This window comes from Mustelus asterias, chromosome 9, assembly GCF_964213995.1.
Source record: "Mustelus asterias chromosome 9, sMusAst1.hap1.1, whole genome shotgun sequence".
NCBI classification, from domain to species: Eukaryota; Metazoa; Chordata; class Chondrichthyes; order Carcharhiniformes; family Triakidae; genus Mustelus; species Mustelus asterias.
This window is the reverse complement of record NC_135809.1, coordinates 112,046,423-112,064,814: the sequence shown is the minus strand read 5'-3', so window position 1 is coordinate 112,064,814 and position 18,392 is coordinate 112,046,423. Positions and strand designations below refer to the sequence as shown.

Sequence of the window (18,392 nt, the reverse complement as noted above, 5' to 3'; positions counted from 1 at the left end):
ACCCAAGATTCCAGTTGAGGCCGTCCTCATGTGTGCGGAACTTGGCTATCAGTTTCTGCTCAGCGACTCTGTGTTATCGTGTGTCTTGAAGGCCGCCTTGGAGAACGCTTACTCGAAGATCAGAGGCCGAATGCCCATGACCACTGAAGTGTTCCCCAACAGGAAGAGAACACTCTTGCCTGGTGATTGTCGAGCGGTGTTCATTCCATGCAGAAGCTACGACATTGGATGAACACCGCTCTACAATCACCAGGCAAGAGTGTTCTCTTCCTGTTGGGGAGCACTTCAGCGGTCACGGGCATTCTGATGCGCGACAATCAAGCATGTGGAACAAGGCTTCAGTTATTGAAGGCTTTTATTATCAAACAATGGAACTAACTAACACGAGTACACCAGTTCAGACAGGAGGGGTCCTGCCGTAGCAGAGGGTCTTATACCTCTCCTCCGGAGGCGGGGCCCCACCGGGATGTGCCATAATAACATTTACCACAGGTAAACACCCTAACCCAACAACATTATACAACCCCCACAGTGACAACACCCTAACCCAACAGTAACATAAGAACAACCCCCAGTGGTAACCAACGATGGTTCACCACATTCACCCCTCCTTTAAAAACAAAGGCCGGCGGGGTGCAAAAAACAGGTCATATATGTACAAAATTCACAAGTCCAGACGGTCTGGAGGACCGCACCGTCGCTGTGATCTCCTCAACACCGGTTGCGAAACCGGAGCAGGTGCTTGCGGTGGCGTTCTCTCCAAAACAGCGTCCGGCTGTCCCCTCCAGGACTCCCGGGCCGGTTGGCCCTGGTGAGGCGATGGTGCAGGGGATCCTGGAACCTTCTGTGGTGGCGCCGATCTCCGAGTCTCAGGCAAGCTGTACATGGGAGTATAACTGTTATGCACTGGTCCCGGTGCTGACCGCGCCACGTCTGGGGAAGAAATAAGTAGTAGGGGATTCGTGACAGGGGGTATGGGAGCGACAGGAGTTGCTACGTCCCCTGCGGGCGCCAGGTCTCGAATGGAGACAGTGGCCTCTCGCCCGTCAGGATATGCCACATAGGCATACTGAGGGTTGGCGTGGAGGAGTTGGACCGGTTCGACCAAGGGGTCGGACCTGCGAGCCCTCACATGTCGCCGCAGAAGGACGGGTCCTGGGTACGTCAACCAGGCTGGTAATGAGATCCCCGTGGACGACTTCCGAGGGAATGAGAACATCCTCTCGTGGGGAGTAGCATTGGTTGCCGTACACAGGAGGGAGTGGATAGAATGGAGCGCATTTGGAAGGACCTCCTGCCAACGGGAGACTGGAAGGCCCCTAACAAATAGGTTAGACCAAGGAGAGCCAATGGATGTTATCTATCTTGACTTCCAAAAGGCCTTTGACAAGGTGCCTCACGGGAGACTGCTGAGTAAAATAAGGGTCCATGGTATTCGAGGCAAGGTACTAACATGGATTGACGATTGGCTGTCAGACAGAAGGCAGAGAGTTGGGATAAAAGGTTCTTTCTCAGAATGGCAACCGGTGACAAGTGGTGTCCCGCAGGGTTCAGTGTTGGGGCCACAGCTGTTCTCTTTATATATTAACGATCTAGAGGACGGGACTGGGAGCATTCTGGCCAAGTTTGCCGATGATACAAAGATAGGTGGAGGGGCAGGTAGTATTGAGGAGGTGGGGAGGCTGCAGAAAGATTTAGACAGTTTAGGAGAGTGGTCCAAGAAGTGGCTGATGAAATTCAACGTGGGCAAGTGCGAGGTCGTACACTTTGGAAAAAAGAATAGAGGCATGGACTATTTTCTAAACGGTGACAAAATTCATAATGCTAAAGTGCAAAGGGACTTGGGAGTCCTAGTCCAGGATTCTCTAAAGGTAAACTTGCAGGTTGAGTCCGTAATTAAGAAAGCAAATGTAATGTTGTCATTTATCTCAAGAGGCTTGGAATACAAAAGCAGGGATGTACTTCTGGGGCTTTATAAAGCACTGGTTAGGCCCCATTTGGAGTACTGTGAGCAATTTTGGGCCCCACACCTCAGGAAGGACATACTGGCACTGGAGCGGGTCCAGCGGAGATTCACACGGATGATCCCAGGAATGGTAGGCCTGACATACGATGAACGTCTGAGGATCGTGGGATTATATTCATTGGAGTTTAGGAGGTTGAGGGGAGATCTGATAGAAACTTACAAGATAATGAACGGCTTAGATAGGATGGACGTAGGGAAGTTGTTTCCATTAACAGGGGAGACTAGGACGCGGGGGCACAGCCTTAGAATAAAAGGGAGTCACTTTAGAACAGAGATGAGAAGAAATTTCTTCAGCCAGAGAGTGGTGGGTCTGTGGAATTCATTGCCACAGAGGGCTGTGGAGGCCGAGACGTTGAGCGTCTTCAAGACAGAAATTGATAAATTCTTGATTTCTCGAGGAATTAAGGGCTATGGGGAGAGAGCGGGTAAATGGAGTTGAAATCAACCATGATTGAATGGTGGAGTGGACTCGATGGGCCGAATGGCCTTACTTCCGCTCCTATGTCTTATGGTCTTATGGTCTTATGGATTTCAGTGCCAGTAGGACAGCCTTCCAGACTGTAGCATTCTCCCTTTCCACCTGTCCGTTACCCCTAGGGTTGTAGCTTGTGGTTCTACTAGAGGCAATCCCGAATGAGAGCAGGAATTGCCTCAAGTCGTTGCTCATGAACGACGAGCCCCTGTCGCTATGAATGTAGCAGGGGTACCCGAACAGGGTAAAAAGCTCACTGAATGCCTTAATGACGGTGGCAGTCGACGTGTCCGCACAGGGGACAACAAACGGGAACCGGGAGTACTCATCCATTATATTGAGGAAATAGACGTTCCGGTCCGTTGAGGGAAGGGGGCCCTTAAAATCCACACTCAGCCTCTCGAAAGGGCGAGTGGCCTTGACCAATTGTGCCCGGTCTGGTCGATAAAAGTGCGGGAAAAGAACGCGACGGGCCTGCCTGCCTGGTTTAGTGTGGCGGCTAGGGCGAAATCAGATGCATCACTCTCCACCTGGAAAGGGATGGATTCATCCACCGCGTGCATCGTGGCTTTCGAAATGTCGCTTTTCAAAGCCTTGAAGGCCAATTGGGCCTCCGGCGTGAGTGGGAAGGCCGTGGACTTGATGAGCGGACGAGCTTTGTCCGCGTAGTTGGGGACCCACTGCGCATAATACGAAAAGAACCCGAGGCATCTCCTCAGTGCTTTCGTGCTAGCGGGCAAGGGAAGTTCAGTAAGGGGGCGCATACGGTCTGGATCAGGGCCAATGACCCCGTTTTCCACCACGTATCCAAGGATAGCTAACCTGCGCGTATGGAATACGCACTTCTCCCTGTTATAGGTCAGATTCAGGCGAGATGCAGTGCGCAGAAAGTGTTGGAGATTCGTGTCATGGTCCTGCTGGTCATGGCCGCAGATGGTGACGTTATCCAGGTACGGGAAGGTAGCCCGCAACCCGTTCTGGTCCACCATTCGGTCCATAGCACGCTGGAAGACCGAGACCCCATTGGTGACACCAAATGGAACCCTGAGAAAATGGTATAGACGACCATCCGCCTCAAAAGCCGTATATTGTCGGTCCTCTGAGCGGATGGGGAGTTGATGGTAGGCGGACTTAAGGTCTATGGTAGAGAACACTCGGTACTGCGCAATCTGATTGACCATATCAGAAATGCGCGGGAGAGGATACGCATCCAGCTGCGTATAACGGTTAATGGTCTGACTGTAGTCGATGACCATCCGAGGTTTGTTCCCGCTTTTGACTACCACGACCTGCGCTCTCCACGGACTAGCACTGGCCTGTATGATCCCTTCCTTGAGGAGCCGCTGAACCTCAGATCTAATAAAGATCCGGTCTTCAGCGCTGTAACGCCTACTCTTAGTAGCGATGGGCTTGCAGCCTGGTACCAGATTCTTAAATAAGGATGGTGTAGTGATTTTCAGAGTGGAAAGATTGCATGCGGGGCGCTTTGGGCAATTTGGAGGCTGCGGCTGATTCCCTACTGCCAGTGAAGGGAGTGGCCCACCGTACTGTAGGATCACACTCTTCATGTGGACCATAAAATTTAGTCCGAGGAGAATTGGCGCACAAAGGTGAGGTAACACAAGGAGCCTGTATTGCTCGTAAATTGTGCCCTGTACCTCTAGAGTTACCATACATCGTCCTTGGATCGGTACAGACCGGGACCGTGATGCCATGGAAATTGTCTGCTTGGCAGGTAGAACCCGGAGTCCACACCTTTTAGCAGTTTCAGGGTGTATGAAACTCTCGGTGCTCCCACTGTCAAACAGACAATTCACAGTACGACCATTTACCTTGATATCCATCATTGAATTCTCAAGCCTGTGGTGCTTTGTCTGGTCCAGGGAGATCGACGCCACCGTTGGCCCCTGGGCGTCACTGCATGCCGCCGATGTTGATGCTGAGGACCCCTGCTGGTCGCTCCTAGTCGTCGTGGACCATGATGGCCGCCCCCATGAATCGCACGTGGGCGAGGGCGCCAAACGTAGCGACTCCTGGTGGTCTTCCTCCTCCTCCGTCAGCCACGATGGCGCCGTCCTGGATTCGCACGTGGTCGGACCTCGTTGGTACTGCGACGCCGAAGGAGATTGTCTCCGCTCTGGAGGGTTACAAGCTGCACTGCCGTTTTTGGACTTCGACCTGCAAACTTTACCATAGTGGCCTTTTTTACCGCACTGGCTGCAGATTGCCGTTTTTGCCGGACACTGTTGCCGTGGATGCTTGGCCCCACCGCAAAAATAGCATCGCTGGCCGCCTGGAGCTGCCGCCGTCGTCGGATCGATATGGGAGCGCGAGCCCGCGGGGCGAGGAGGGATTTGAGCTTGCTCTTGCCACGTTGTCTCCACGTGGTCCTCGGGGTACAGAGCCAAGCTTTTCGACGCCGCTTCCAGCATCTCAGCCATCTCCATCGCTTGGGTCAAGTTGAGGTTCCCTTTCTCCAGTAACTTAAGCCGGATGTACGAGGACCCTACCCCTGCTACGAACGCGTCTCGGGCGAGGTCGTACATGTATTGTTCGGCTGATACGTCTTTACAATCGCAACCCCTGGCAAGCTGCAGGAGCTCATTGGCGTAGTCCTCCATGGTTTCGCCCGACTGCCGACGTCGTGTAGCGAGGAGGTAACGAGCGTGTATCTCGTTGGGTGGTTTCGTGTATCATTTCTTCAAGAGCTCGACGGCCCTCGGGTAAGTGGTGGCCGCACGAATCGCGAGATAAATCGTGTCGCTTACCCTTGCGTGGAGGACTTGGAGTTTGTCGCTGTCTGTAGTAATAGCTAGAGGCTGCCAGGTAGTCTTCGAAACACTTCCACCAGTGGTCGAAGGTGTTAGCGGCACCGACCGCACGTGGGTCCAACGCCAGACGATCTGGTTTCAAAATCTGTTCCATACTCTCTTTTTACTGCTGAGAGTTTTCTGTTTGATAATAAAATTGATGCGCGACAATCAAGCACGTGGAACAAGGCTTCAGTTATTGAAGGCTTTTATTATCAAACAATGGAACTAACTAACACGAGTACACCAGTTCAGACTGGAGGGGTCCTGCCGGAGCAGAGGGTCTTATACCTCTCCTCCGGAGGCGGGGCCCCACCGGGATGTGCCATAATAACATTTACCACAGGTAAACACCCTAACCCAACAACATTATACAACCCCCACAGTGACAACACCCTAACCCAACAGTAACATAAGAACAACCCCCAGTGGTAACCAACGATGGTTCACCACACATTCGGCCTCTGATCTTCGGGTAAGCGTTCTCCAAGGCGGCCTTCATGACACACGGCAACGCAGAGTTGCCAAGCAGAGACTGATAGCCAAGTTCCGCACACATGAGGATGGCCTCAACCGGGATCTTGGGTTCATGTCACACTATCTGTAACCCCCACGACTTGCCTGGGCTTGCAAAATCTCACTAACTGTCCTGTCTGGAGACAATACACATCTCGTTAACCTGTGCTTAACCCTCTCTCCACTCACATTGTCTGTACCTTTAAGACTTGATTATCTGTAAAGACTCGCATTCCAACCATTATTTTGTAAATTGAGTTTGTGTCTTTATATGCCCTGTTTGCGAACAGAACTCCCACTTACCTGACGAAGGAGCAGCGCTCCGAAAGCTAGTGGCTTTTGCTACCAAATAAACCTGTTGGACTTTAACGTGGTGTTGTGAGACTTCTTACTGTGTCTACAATAGACCCAGACGTGAGGTCAGGAAACCTTCCCCCACTCTATTGGTGGACAACTTTGGGGACCAAAGGTGCAAAAATCATCTGTCCCTCCCAAGCCAGTGACATTCACCACTCCTCACGGCCAGGATTTTCCCACCCTGGAATGTGCGGCAAATCCCGTTGTGGTGGATGAGGTGAGCCAGCCAAAAGTCCATTAACTGGTGCGACTGGAAGATCCCATCACATGTCTCAAATTATTCATAGATGGTGTCACAAAATGTCATTGTCTGAGAGAAACCGCTCTCATTTGCGTATGCCTGAAAACTTCCTGTCTCCCTCGGGATCCTGCTCCATATACTGAACCCTCGCAAAATCACTGAAATCTTGTTCCTACAAATTGGATTTGAAATTACCCCGTTTAAACGCAGGCCTTGCCCTCTGCTTCTACTGTTTTCACTGAATTATAGGATCCTCCAGTGCAGAAGGAGGCAGTTTGGCCCATAAAGTCCGCACCTACCACAATCCCACCGAGGCCCTATCCCCATAACCCTGTGCATTTACCCTAATTAGTCCCTCTGACACTAAGGGGCAATTTAGCATGACCAATCAACCTAACCCGCACATCTTTGGAGTGTGGGAGGAAACCGGAGCACCCGGAGGAAACCCACGCAGACACGGGGGGGGGAGCGTGCAGACTCCACACAGACAGTGATCCGAGCTGGGAATCGAACCTGGCTCCCTGGCGCGGTGAGGCAGCAGTGCTAATCAATGTGCACTGCGGATGAGATGAAACAACTTGTCATACTCTGCATTGTCCCTGGTCCTTCTCTAATGCTCCAAACCTCTGACCCAATGGAACAAGCACAGTAAGAAGTCTCACAACACCAGGTTAAAGTCCAACAGGTTTATTTGGTAGCAAAATCCACTTTCCTACTTTGCTACCAAATAAACCTGTTGGACTTTAACCTGGTGTGAGACTTCTCACTGTGTTTACCCCAGTCCAACGCCGACATCTCCACATCAATGGGACAATACAGCCTGAGGTGCTGCCATTTGATTGGATGGTGGCAGTAATGGGCCATGGCAAATGGAAAGCCCAGGCGCAACCCTCTCGGGAGAAGCAAGTTAACAATTTCCATTTCAGCAATATTTGCTCAACACTGACTCACTGGGTCCTATTTCACCATTTTGATTCGAAGTGCTGGGCGGACTTGAAACTGGGAGTGTTTCAGATCCGACTTTTAGTCCCCTTCTCAGGTGTCCCCATACACGCTCTGCCTGCAAAAATATCAGCAATTCCGAATCGCGCTGCACAAGCCTGTGGGCGGGGCTTAACGCGCCCAAAATCCTGCAGCTCCGATCGGTGCCTCCAATCGCACATGCGCAGAAATAAAACTGATAGAATGCAGCTCCCCTGCCACATCGCTCCTGGGCCGGATCCACCCCCCGCTCCCCGCACTGATCTCAAGCAGAGAGCTGTCGGACCCACCTCACCCCCACTCCCCGCCGCTGATCTCAAGCAAAAAACCGTATGAAGCTCGGCACTTACCTCCTCACTAACTGGAGCGGCCGAATCGGACTTTTGTGGACCACGCCGATTCTGGATGGGTGAACGCGGTGGTAAAGGGGGAAGTGCCGGTAAGGTTGGGCGTGCAGCCCATTAAGTCAATTTAAATGGATGCCATTTTTGGGCCTTGGTAAAGGTGGAACCGCCGTGGAGGCGGGCGTGGATCGCGCTACTTGCCTCACGCCCGACTTTACCAAGTTTTCGTGCCCGAAAACGGGCACAACTTGATGGTAAAGTCGGGTCCACTGTTTCATCGGATCCACAGGTTTCCTGAGCTTCCTGAAACTCACCAGTGAAACTGACATGGGATTTACTTAGATGTTAGTAGCTCCTGTGTCTAGAGGCAGGAGCCAGACAAAACACTCCATTCTCTGTCCACAACCAATGCATTGCTTCAGTCCTTGTTCAGCAGCTGGAGATCCCTACTGATAGTCTGCTGTCAGTTCCTCTTGGCTTGCCCTCTTCTCCTGCATCCAATGGGAACCTACTGCTTGACCCAATGGGCAGACCACGGTCAACTTTCTTGCTACTGCTGCCCTCCATGTGCTCCCACACTACGCCCCCGCCCCCCCTCCATAACCGGGTGACATGGCCAAGCCAGTTTGAATCATCTTTGGCAAATGATCGATGTAATGGGAGGCTGTTCTAAGTGCTTTCTCTCTTCAGTGCTGGGTATAAAATCCCACCGGTGTATACCTCCAATCCTTCAAAGATATCCGCTATGAAAGGCATCCAATTTCCTTTCTTGGCAGCTTTACAGCGTCCAGGTTTCACAACCATATTAGAGAACACATTGGCATTGCCAAACCCAAGCTTTGCTTTCATGGAAAGCTTTTAACTTCCAGATCTTTTGCAGTTGGTTGAAAACTGATGATGTTTGACCTATTCCAACATCGAGCTCTTTGTCGGACATTCCCTGGATGTTAATGGAACTGCCCAGAAAGGAGAAGTCCTCAATGATGTCAAGCTAGTTTTAATTGACATAAGCATCTGTAAACTTTATTTATTAGTATCACAAGTAGGCTTACATTAACACTGCAATGAAGTTACTGTGAAAATCCCCTAGTCGCCACACTCCGGCGCCTATTCGGGTACACGGAGGGAGAATTTAGCATGGCCAAAGCACGTAACCAGCACGTCTTTTGGACCTTGGGAGGAAACCGGAGCACCCGGAGGAAACCCACACAAACACGGGGAGAACGTGCAGACTCCGCACAGGCAGTGACCCAAGTTGGGAATCGAACCCAGGTCCCTGGCACTGTGAGGCATCAGTGCTAACCACTGTGCCACCGTGCCGCCCAGGGCGGATATGGAGAGAGCTAACATACTCCTAGCCAAAGATGCCAGTACATACTCAGTCTGCCAGTGCTGAGGGGTTTGTTCAGTTTGTTTGCTCCAGTGTTTCTTTGTGCAGTTTATAGGTCATTTTTTACACTTGGAGATTTGCTGTGTGTCACTTCAGGATGGGAACGGATTTTGTTGCCTGAGTTTGGATCTCAGATGAGAACCAAGGTGATCAGCAAGAGCACCAGATGTAGAACGTTCATCACCTTGCTGTTCACAGACTTGTTGCTGCACAGCAGATGGAACGGTATGGGGGGGGGCGGGCAGGAGAGAAGAACAGGGTGTGGGGTAGGAGAGATAGGAGCAGGAAATGGGGGGCAGGAAATGGGGGAGTAGTGGGAGTGGAGCTAGTGGAGGAGGATGGAAGAGAGAGGGGGTGGAGCAGTTGATTGGGGAGCAGGTGATTGATTAATAAGGCGATCAGGGGTTATGGGGAAAAGGCAGGAGAATGGGGATGAGAAAAATATCAGCCATGATTAAATGGCGGAGCAGACTTGATGGGCCGAGTGGCCTAACTCTGCTTCTATGTCTGATGGTCCTGCAAGTGACGGAGGAGCAGGTGACGGGGAGCAGGTGATGTGGGAGCAGGTGACGGGGGAGCAGGTGACGGGGGAGCAGGTGACGGGGGAGCAGGTGACGGGGGAGCAGGTGACGGGGGAGCAGGTGACGGGGAGCAGGTGACGGGGGAGCAGGTGACAGGGGAGCAGGTGACGGGGGAGCAGGTGACGGGGGAGCAGGTGACGGGGGAGCAGGTGACGGGGGAGCAGGTGACGGGGAGCAGGTGACGGGGGAGCAGGTGACGGGGGAGCAGGTGACGGGGAGCAGGTGACGGGGAGCAGGTGACGGGGGAGCAGGTGACGGGGAGCAGGTGACAGGGGAGCAGGTGACGGGGGAGCAGGTGACGGGGAGCAGGTGACAGGGGAGCAGGTGACGGGGGAGCAGGTGACGGGGGAGCAGGTGACGGGGAGCAGGTGACGGGGGAGCAGGTGACGGGGGAGCAGGTGACGGGGAGCAGGTGACGGGGGAGCAGGTGACGGGGAGCAGGTGACGGGGAGCAGGTGACGGGGAGCAGGTGACAGGAAGCAGATGACGGGGGAGCAGGTGACGGGGGAGCCGGTGACTGGGGAGCAGGTGACGGGGAGCAGGTGACGGGGGAGCAGGTGACTGGGGAGCAGGTGACGGGGGAGCAGGTGACGGGGAGCAGGTGACGGGGAGCAGGTGACGGGGAGCAGGTGACAGGAAGCAGATGACGGGGGAGCAGGTGACGGGGGAGCCGGTGACTGGGGAGCAGGTGACGGGGAGCAGGTGACGGGGGAGCAGGTGACGGGGGAGCCGGTGACTGGGGAGCAGGTGACGGGGGAGCAGGTGACGGGGGAGCAGGTGACGGGGGAGCAGGTGACGGGGGAGCAGGTGACGGGGAGCAGGTGACGGGGGAGCAGGTGACTGGGGAGCAGGTGACGGGGGAGCAGGTGACTGGAGAGCAGGTGACGGGGAGCAGGTGACGGGGGAGCAGGTGACGGGGAGCAGGTGACGGGGGAGCAGGTGACGGGGGAGCAGGTGACGGGGAGCAGGTGACGGGGGAGCAGGTGACGGGGGAGCAGGTGACGGGGAGCAGGTGACGGGGGAGCAGGTGACGGGGAGCAGGTGACGGGGAGCAGGTGACGGGGAGCAGGTGACAGGAAGCAGATGACGGGGGAGCAGGTGACGGGGGAGCCGGTGACGGGGGAGCCGGTGACAGGGGAGCAGGTGACGGGGAGCAGGTGACGGGGGAGCAGGTGACTGGGGAGCAGGTGACGGGGAGCAGGTGACGGGGAGCAGGTGACGGGGAGCAGGTGACGGGGAGCAGGTGACAGGAAGCAGATGACGGGGGAGCAGGTGACGGGGGAGCCGGTGACTGGGGAGCAGGTGACGGGGGAGCAGGTGACGGGGGAGCCGGTGACTGGGGAGCAGGTGACGGGGGAGCAGGTGACAGGAAGCAGATGACGGGGGAGCAGGTGACGGGGGAGCAGGTGACAGGAAGCAGATGACGGGGGAGCAGGTGACGGGGGAGCCGGTGACTGGGGAGCAGGTGACGGGGGAGCCGGTGACTGGGGAGCAGGTGACGGGGAGCAGGTGACGGGGGAGCAGGTGATGGGGAGCAGGTGACGGGGGAGCAGGTGATTGGGGAGCAGGTGACGGGGAGCAGGTGACGGGGGAGCAGGTGATTGGGGAGCAGGTGACGGGGGAGCAGGTGACGGGGGAGCAGGTGACGGGGAGCAGGTGACGGGGAGCAGGTGACGGGGGAGCAGGTGATGGGGAGCAGGTGACGGGGGAGCAGGTGATTGGGGAGCAGGTGACGGGGGAGCAGGTGACGGGGGAGCAGGTGATTGGGGAGCAGGTGACGGGGGAGCAGGTGACGGGGGAGCAGGTGACGGGGAGCAGGTGACGGGGAGCAGGTGACGGGGGAGCAGGTGACAGGAAGCAGATGACGGGGGAGCAGGTGACGGGGGAGCCGGTGATTGGGGAGCAGGTGACGGGGGAGCAGGTGACGGGGGAGCCGGTGATTGGGGAGCAGGTGACGGGGGAGCCGGTGATTGGGGAGCAGGTGACGGGGGAGCAGGTGACGGGGGAGCAGGTGATTGGGGAGCAGGTGACGGGGAGCAGGTGACGGGGGAGCAGGTGACGGGGAGCAGGTGACGGGGAGCAGGTGACGGGGGAGCAGGTGACAGGAAGCAGATGACGGGGGAGCAGGTGACGGGGGAGCCGGTGATTGGGGAGCAGGTGACGGGGGAGCAGGTGACGGGGGAGCCGGTGATTGGGGAGCAGGTGACGGGGGAGCAGGTGACAGGAAGCAGATGACGGGGGAGCAGGTGACGGGGGAGCCGGTGATTGGGGAGCAGGTGACGGGGGAGCAGGTGACGGGGGAGCCGGTGATTGGGGAGCAGGTGACGGGGGAGCCGGTGATTGGGGAGCAGGTGACGGGGGAGCAGGTGACGGGGAGCAGGTGACGGGGGAGCAGGTGATTGGGGAACAGCTGACTGGGGAGCAGGTGATTCGGGAGCAGGTGACGGGGGAACAGGTGACGGGGGAACAGGTGACGGGGGAGCAGGTGACGGGGGAGCAGGTGACGGGGAGCAGGTGACGGGGGAGCAGGTGACTGGGGAGCAGGTGACGGGGAGCAGGTGACTGGGGAGCAGGTGACGGGGGAGCAGGTGACTGGGGAGCAGGTGACGGGGAGCAGGTGACGGGGGAGCAGGTGACGGGGAGCAGGTGACGGGGGAGCAGGTGACGGGGGAGCAGGTGACGGGGAGCAGGTGACGGGGGAGCAGGTGACGGGGGAGCAGGTGACGGGGAGCAGGTGACGGGGGAGCAGGTGACGGGGAGCAGGTGACGGGGAGCAGGTGACGGGGAGCAGGTGACAGGAAGCAGATGACGGGGGAGCAGGTGACGGGGGAGCCGGTGACTGGGGAGCAGGTGACGGGGAGCAGGTGACGGGGGAGCAGGTGACTGGGGAGCAGGTGACGGGGAGCAGGTGACGGGGAGCAGGTGACGGGGAGCAGGTGACGGGGAGCAGGTGACAGGAAGCAGATGACGGGGGAGCAGGTGACGGGGGAGCCGGTGACTGGGGAGCAGGTGACGGGGGAGCAGGTGACGGGGAGCAGGTGACGGGGAGCAGGTGACGGGGGAGCAGGTGACAGGAAGCAGATGACGGGGGAGCAGGTGACGGGGGAGCAGGTGACAGGAAGCAGATGACGGGGGAGCAGGTGACGGGGGAGCCGGTGACTGGGGAGCAGGTGACGGGGGAGCCGGTGACTGGGGAGCAGGTGACGGGGAGCAGGTGACGGGGGAGCAGGTGACGGGGAGCAGGTGACGGGGAGCAGGTGACGGGGGAGCAGGTGATGGGGAGCAGGTGACGGGGGAGCAGGTGATTGGGGAGCAGGTGACGGGGGAGCAGGTGACGGGGGAGCAGGTGATTGGGGAGCAGGTGACGGGGGAGCAGGTGACGGGGGAGCAGGTGACGGGGAGCAGGTGACGGGGAGCAGGTGACGGGGGAGCAGGTGACAGGAAGCAGATGACGGGGGAGCAGGTGACGGGGGAGCCGGTGATTGGGGAGCAGGTGACGGGGGAGCAGGTGACGGGGGAGCCGGTGATTGGGGAGCAGGTGACGGGGGAGCCGGTGATTGGGGAGCAGGTGACGGGGGAGCAGGTGACGGGGGAGCAGGTGATTGGGGAGCAGGTGACGGGGAGCAGGTGACGGGGGAGCAGGTGACGGGGAGCAGGTGACGGGGAGCAGGTGACGGGGGAGCAGGTGACAGGAAGCAGATGACGGGGGAGCAGGTGACGGGGGAGCCGGTGATTGGGGAGCAGGTGACGGGGGAGCAGGTGACGGGGGAGCCGGTGATTGGGGAGCAGGTGACGGGGGAGCAGGTGACAGGAAGCAGATGACGGGGGAGCAGGTGACGGGGGAGCCGGTGATTGGGGAGCAGGTGACGGGGGAGCAGGTGACGGGGGAGCCGGTGATTGGGGAGCAGGTGACGGGGGAGCCGGTGATTGGGGAGCAGGTGACGGGGAGCAGGTGACGGGGGAGCAGGTGACGGGGAGCAGGTGACGGGGGAGCAGGTGATTGGGGAACAGCTGACTGGGGAGCAGGTGATTCGGGAGCAGGTGACGGGGGAACAGGTGACGGGGGAACAGGTGACGGGGAGCAGGTGACGGGGAACAAGTGACGGGGGAGCAGGTGATTGGGGAGCAGGTGATTGGGGAGCGGGTGATTGGGGAGCGGGTGATTGGGGAACAGGTGACTGGGGAACAGGTGATTGGGGAGCAGGTGATTGGGGAGCAGGTGATTGGGGAGCGGGTGATTGGGGAGCAGGTGATTGGGGAGCGGGTGATTGGGGAGTGGGTGATTGGGGAACAGGTGACTGGGGAACAGGTGATTGGGGAGCAGGTGACAGGGGAGCAGGTGATTAGGGAGCAGGTGATTGGGGAGCAGGTGATTGGGGAGCAGGTGATTGGGGAGTGGGTGATTGGGGAACAGGTGACTGGGGAACAGGTGATTGGGGAGCAGGTGACAGGGGAGCAGGTGATTAGGGAGCAGGTGATTGGGGAGCAGGTGATTGGGGAGCAGGTGACGGGGAGCGGGTGACGGGGAGCGGGTGACGATGAGCGGGTGACGGGGGAGAAGGCGATTGGGGAACAGGTGACCAGGGGAGGCACCAAGTTCAAACATAACTTCTTAATCCCAGTGAGGTCCTGATTTGGTGTGTGGCCTGAATGGCCATGACACTCTCCTTTCCCGGTGTACGGTGTGAATGGCCATGGTCTCTCCTTTCCCGGTGTAGAGTGTGAATGGCCATGGCCTCTCCTTTCCCGCCTTTTTATGAGCTCATTGATGTGGATGTCCAATAGCTGCTTGATGACAAAATCAAAGTCTTTAAACAGAGTTTTATTCTCTTCATATGAAACTCCTCAGATGCCGTGTCTCACCTGTTTCCCCTTTATATTCAGTCCCAGTGCTAATTAGCTTACAGTTACTCACTGAAACACTCTTTGTCAATTCAAACACTTCCTGCACTAGAGTACGACACCTCGCTCCTGCTGCGTGGCCTCCTCGGCAAATTCAGCTGCTTTCTCCCATAGCCGGAGAAGGTTATTCCCTTCTACCATCCTCACAACCAGCGGCAGCACAATCCAGGGATAGAGAGAGGCGCCAATAGAAAACAGAAAAGCAGATCACTGCGGACGCTGGAATCTGAAACAAAAACAGAGAATGCTGGAAAATGTCAGCAGGTCTGAGTGGGGAGAGAGAATAGAGCCAGTGTTTCCAGTCTGAATGCCTCTTCATCAGAGACCATAGGCAGGATCTTACAGCCTCGCTTCACCCGAGACCAGAAAATCCCAGCCGAGGTTAACCAGGCTTCCCATTGTCCGCCCCTCGCCCGCTCTGATTCCCGTGACGGGTGAGGTGGTAGAATTCCGGCGCATGTTGTTGTCCAAAATAAAGGAGCTCCCTTTGCCCGTCTGAACTTCATTCCAGCAGTTGCTTCTCTTTGCATCCCAGTTCCAAACTTCTTCAGTACGTATGTTTGGAGTGTCCCTTTAAACACTTGTATTCGATCTCATCATCCAGGCCGATCATCACACCTGGTGCTGCAGATTAGATGGGAAATCCAGAAATGAACTGATTATGAAGTGGCTGTGTAAAAAGTCACTGACAAACACGCTGGACTTACCCTCTGGGTTTTCCGTGCGCCTTTGGACTCCTGCCAGTAAGATGTCAGCTTAACTTTGGGGCCCAACCTATAATACCAGTCGTACAACCAAGTTCCAGGCCATGAGCATCTAACCATCTTCCTTTAACACTCAATGGCATTGCCATTGCTGAATCCCCCACATTGGTGGAGGGTTACCATTGACCATAAACTTAACTGAACCAGTCATATAAATACTCTGGCTATAAGAGCAGTTTAATAACAAGAACATAAGAACTAGGATCAGGAGTAGGCCATCTGGCCCCTCGAGCCTGCTCCGCCATTCAATAAGATCATGGCTGATCTTTTTGTGGACTTAAGAAGCTGGACACTATCCAGGACAAAGTAGTGCATTTAACCGGGGCACCCCATTCGGAATGTCCACTCCCTCCACCACTGGCTCATAGTAGCTGCTGTGTGAACCATTGACAAGATGCACCACAATAACTTGCCAAGATTCCTTCCACAGCACCTCCCAAACCTGCGGCCCCTACCAACTGAAAAGGGAAGGGCAGCAGGCACATGAAAACAGCGCAGCCTGGATGCTGCCCTCCAAGTCACAGATCATTCTGACTTGGAAATATATCACAGCTCCTTCACGATGTGGAGATGCCGGTGTTAGACTGGGGTGGGCACAGTGAGAAATCTCACAACACCAGGTTAAAGTCCAACAGGTTTATTTGGAATCACAAGCTTTCGGAGTGCTGCTCCTGAGTGCAGACTCACCTGATGAAGGAGCAGCGCTCCGAAAGCTCGTGATTCCTTCACTGTTCCTGGGTCAAAATCCTAGAATTCCCGCCTTCACAGCACTATGGGTGTGCTCACACCTCATGGTTTGCACCACCTTCTCAAGGGCAACTGGGGATGGTCCATGATACTAGCCTTGTCAGTGACACTCCCTTCTCATCAGTGGCACAGTGGCTAGCACTGCTGCCTCATAACGCCAGGGACCCAGGTTCGATTCCTGGCTTGGGTCACTGTCTGTGTGGAGTTTGCATGTTCTCCCCGTGTCTGCGTGGGTTTCCTCTGAGTGCTCTGATTTCCTCCCACTGTCCGAAGGGCTATGCCAAATTGTCCCGTAGTGTCAGGGGGACAATCTAGGGTAAAAGGGGATACGGCTTGGGAGGGATTGTGGTCGGTGGAGACTCAGTGGGCCAAATGGCCTCCTTTGCACTGTATGATACTCTGATTCTCTGATTTCCAGCTTGGTCACTGTCTGTGCGGGGTCTGCACCTTCTGTGCGGGTTTCCTCCAGGTGCTCTGGTTTCCTCTCGCAGTCCAAGAGACGTGCTGGTTAGGCGCATTGGCAATGCTAAATTCTCTCTCAGTGTACCTGAACAGGCACCGGAGCGTGGTGACTGGGGGATTTTCAGTAACTTCATTGCAGTGTTAATGTAAGCGCACATGTGAAATTAATAAACAAACTTTAACTTTCAAAGAATTGTAAAAAATTAGTTGTGTGAATTATCTGCAATTGTAAATTTTCCATCCCTTCTAAAGACAGCGAGGACAGTGGGGACTAAGATGGAGAAAGGTCGACATGGATCCTCTGTTGTTATGGCAATAATAATTACTAATGTGATGAATCATCCGGCTATAAAAGGCATCCACATATATCTAGTACAAGGGAGATTGTGGACTCAGATGGGATTCACATAACCCATTTGCAAGGTCACTGGAATAATCTTTGGTGTTGGTTTTTAAAGTGAATCGTCTTGTTTGTTTTTCATAGTTTGCACGAATTACTAATGACTCGAACACAGAAAAACGGGACCTAAGTAAATTGGCACAGCATTCATTTTATTTCAATTATTTCCAACAAACTTGTGGCTTCAGCGTTTGGAATATTTAATTCTGGAAGTAATCTAAATGTAGATTGGATTGTTGGAAGGTTAATTAGTTGTATTTGCTACTGTCACTCTGGGCTTATTATTCACCTTTGTTTCAAAGGAGACGTGATTTATGAGTATGTGGATTGTACTTTTCCTACTCGGAAAACTTTACCTTGGAATAAATTTGGTGCTATGGTGGCACAGTGGTTAGCACTGCTGCTTCACAGCTCCAGTGGACCTGGGTTCGATTCCGGCCTGGGGTCACTGTCTGTGTGGAGTTTGCACGTTCTCCCCGTGTCTGTGTGGGTTCCCTTCCCCACTCCAAAGATGTGCAAGTTAGGTTGATTGGTCATGCTAAATTGCCCTGTTGTGTCAGGGCAAATACATGACGTTATGGGGGTAGGAACTGGCCAGTGCAGACTTGTTGGGCCAAATGGTCTCCTTCTGCGCTGTAGGGGTTCTGCCCTATTTGTTTTTTATTCATTCGCAAATGTGGGTGTCACTGGCAAGGTCAGCACTTATTTCCCATCTTAAATGCTCTTTAGAACATGGGGGTGAGCCAGTTTGTTGAACGTAGCTGAGTGTCTTGCAAGGCCGTTTAAGAGTTAACCACATTGCTGTGGGTGTGGAGTCACATGTTGGCCAGACCAGGTAAAGATGGCAGATTTCTCTCCCGAAAACACATTGTCATTATGGCTACTAATGTTTTTATTCCCGACTGATTTAGTTATTTGGATTTAAATTCTTCAGCTGCCATTTCTTTGATTCGTACTCATGTACCTGGATCTTTACTTAAAGCCTCTGGTTAGCCAGTCCTGTAAGATGAGCACGAAGCTCCCATTCCCCTCACCCAACACTGCGAGCATGGCGTGTGCCCATAGCAGTTGTTTGTTGGTGGTCAGCAGAAGCTCGTGACTTCCTGCCTTGCCGCATGCATGCGAGTGCTCAATCCATGCCGCGCTGAAGGGGTGCTGCACTGTCTGAGACGCTTTCCCTCAGTTGCTTTCTTGAACCGAGGCCCTGCCTTCCCACTCATGTGGATGTTAAAGGTTCTGTACAATAGTTCACTAGATCCAAAGAGCAGGAGAGTTCTATTGATTTCCGATTTAGGTATTCCCCAGGCCAATATTTATCCCTCGACCAGGATTACTAAACAGACATTATCTCGTTATTCTCCCGTTGTGATTTGTGGGATCTTGCTGTGCACACATTGTT

General features: G+C 55.1%; 1 protein-coding gene across 2 annotated transcripts in view; it reads left to right on the top strand.

Annotated features, from left to right (window-relative positions):
• Positions 1-18,392, top strand: part of galnt18b (UDP-N-acetyl-alpha-D-galactosamine:polypeptide N-acetylgalactosaminyltransferase 18b) — a 297,715-nt gene that overhangs the window by 144,332 nt on the left and 134,991 nt on the right. The gene's annotated exons all lie outside the window — the stretch shown is intronic.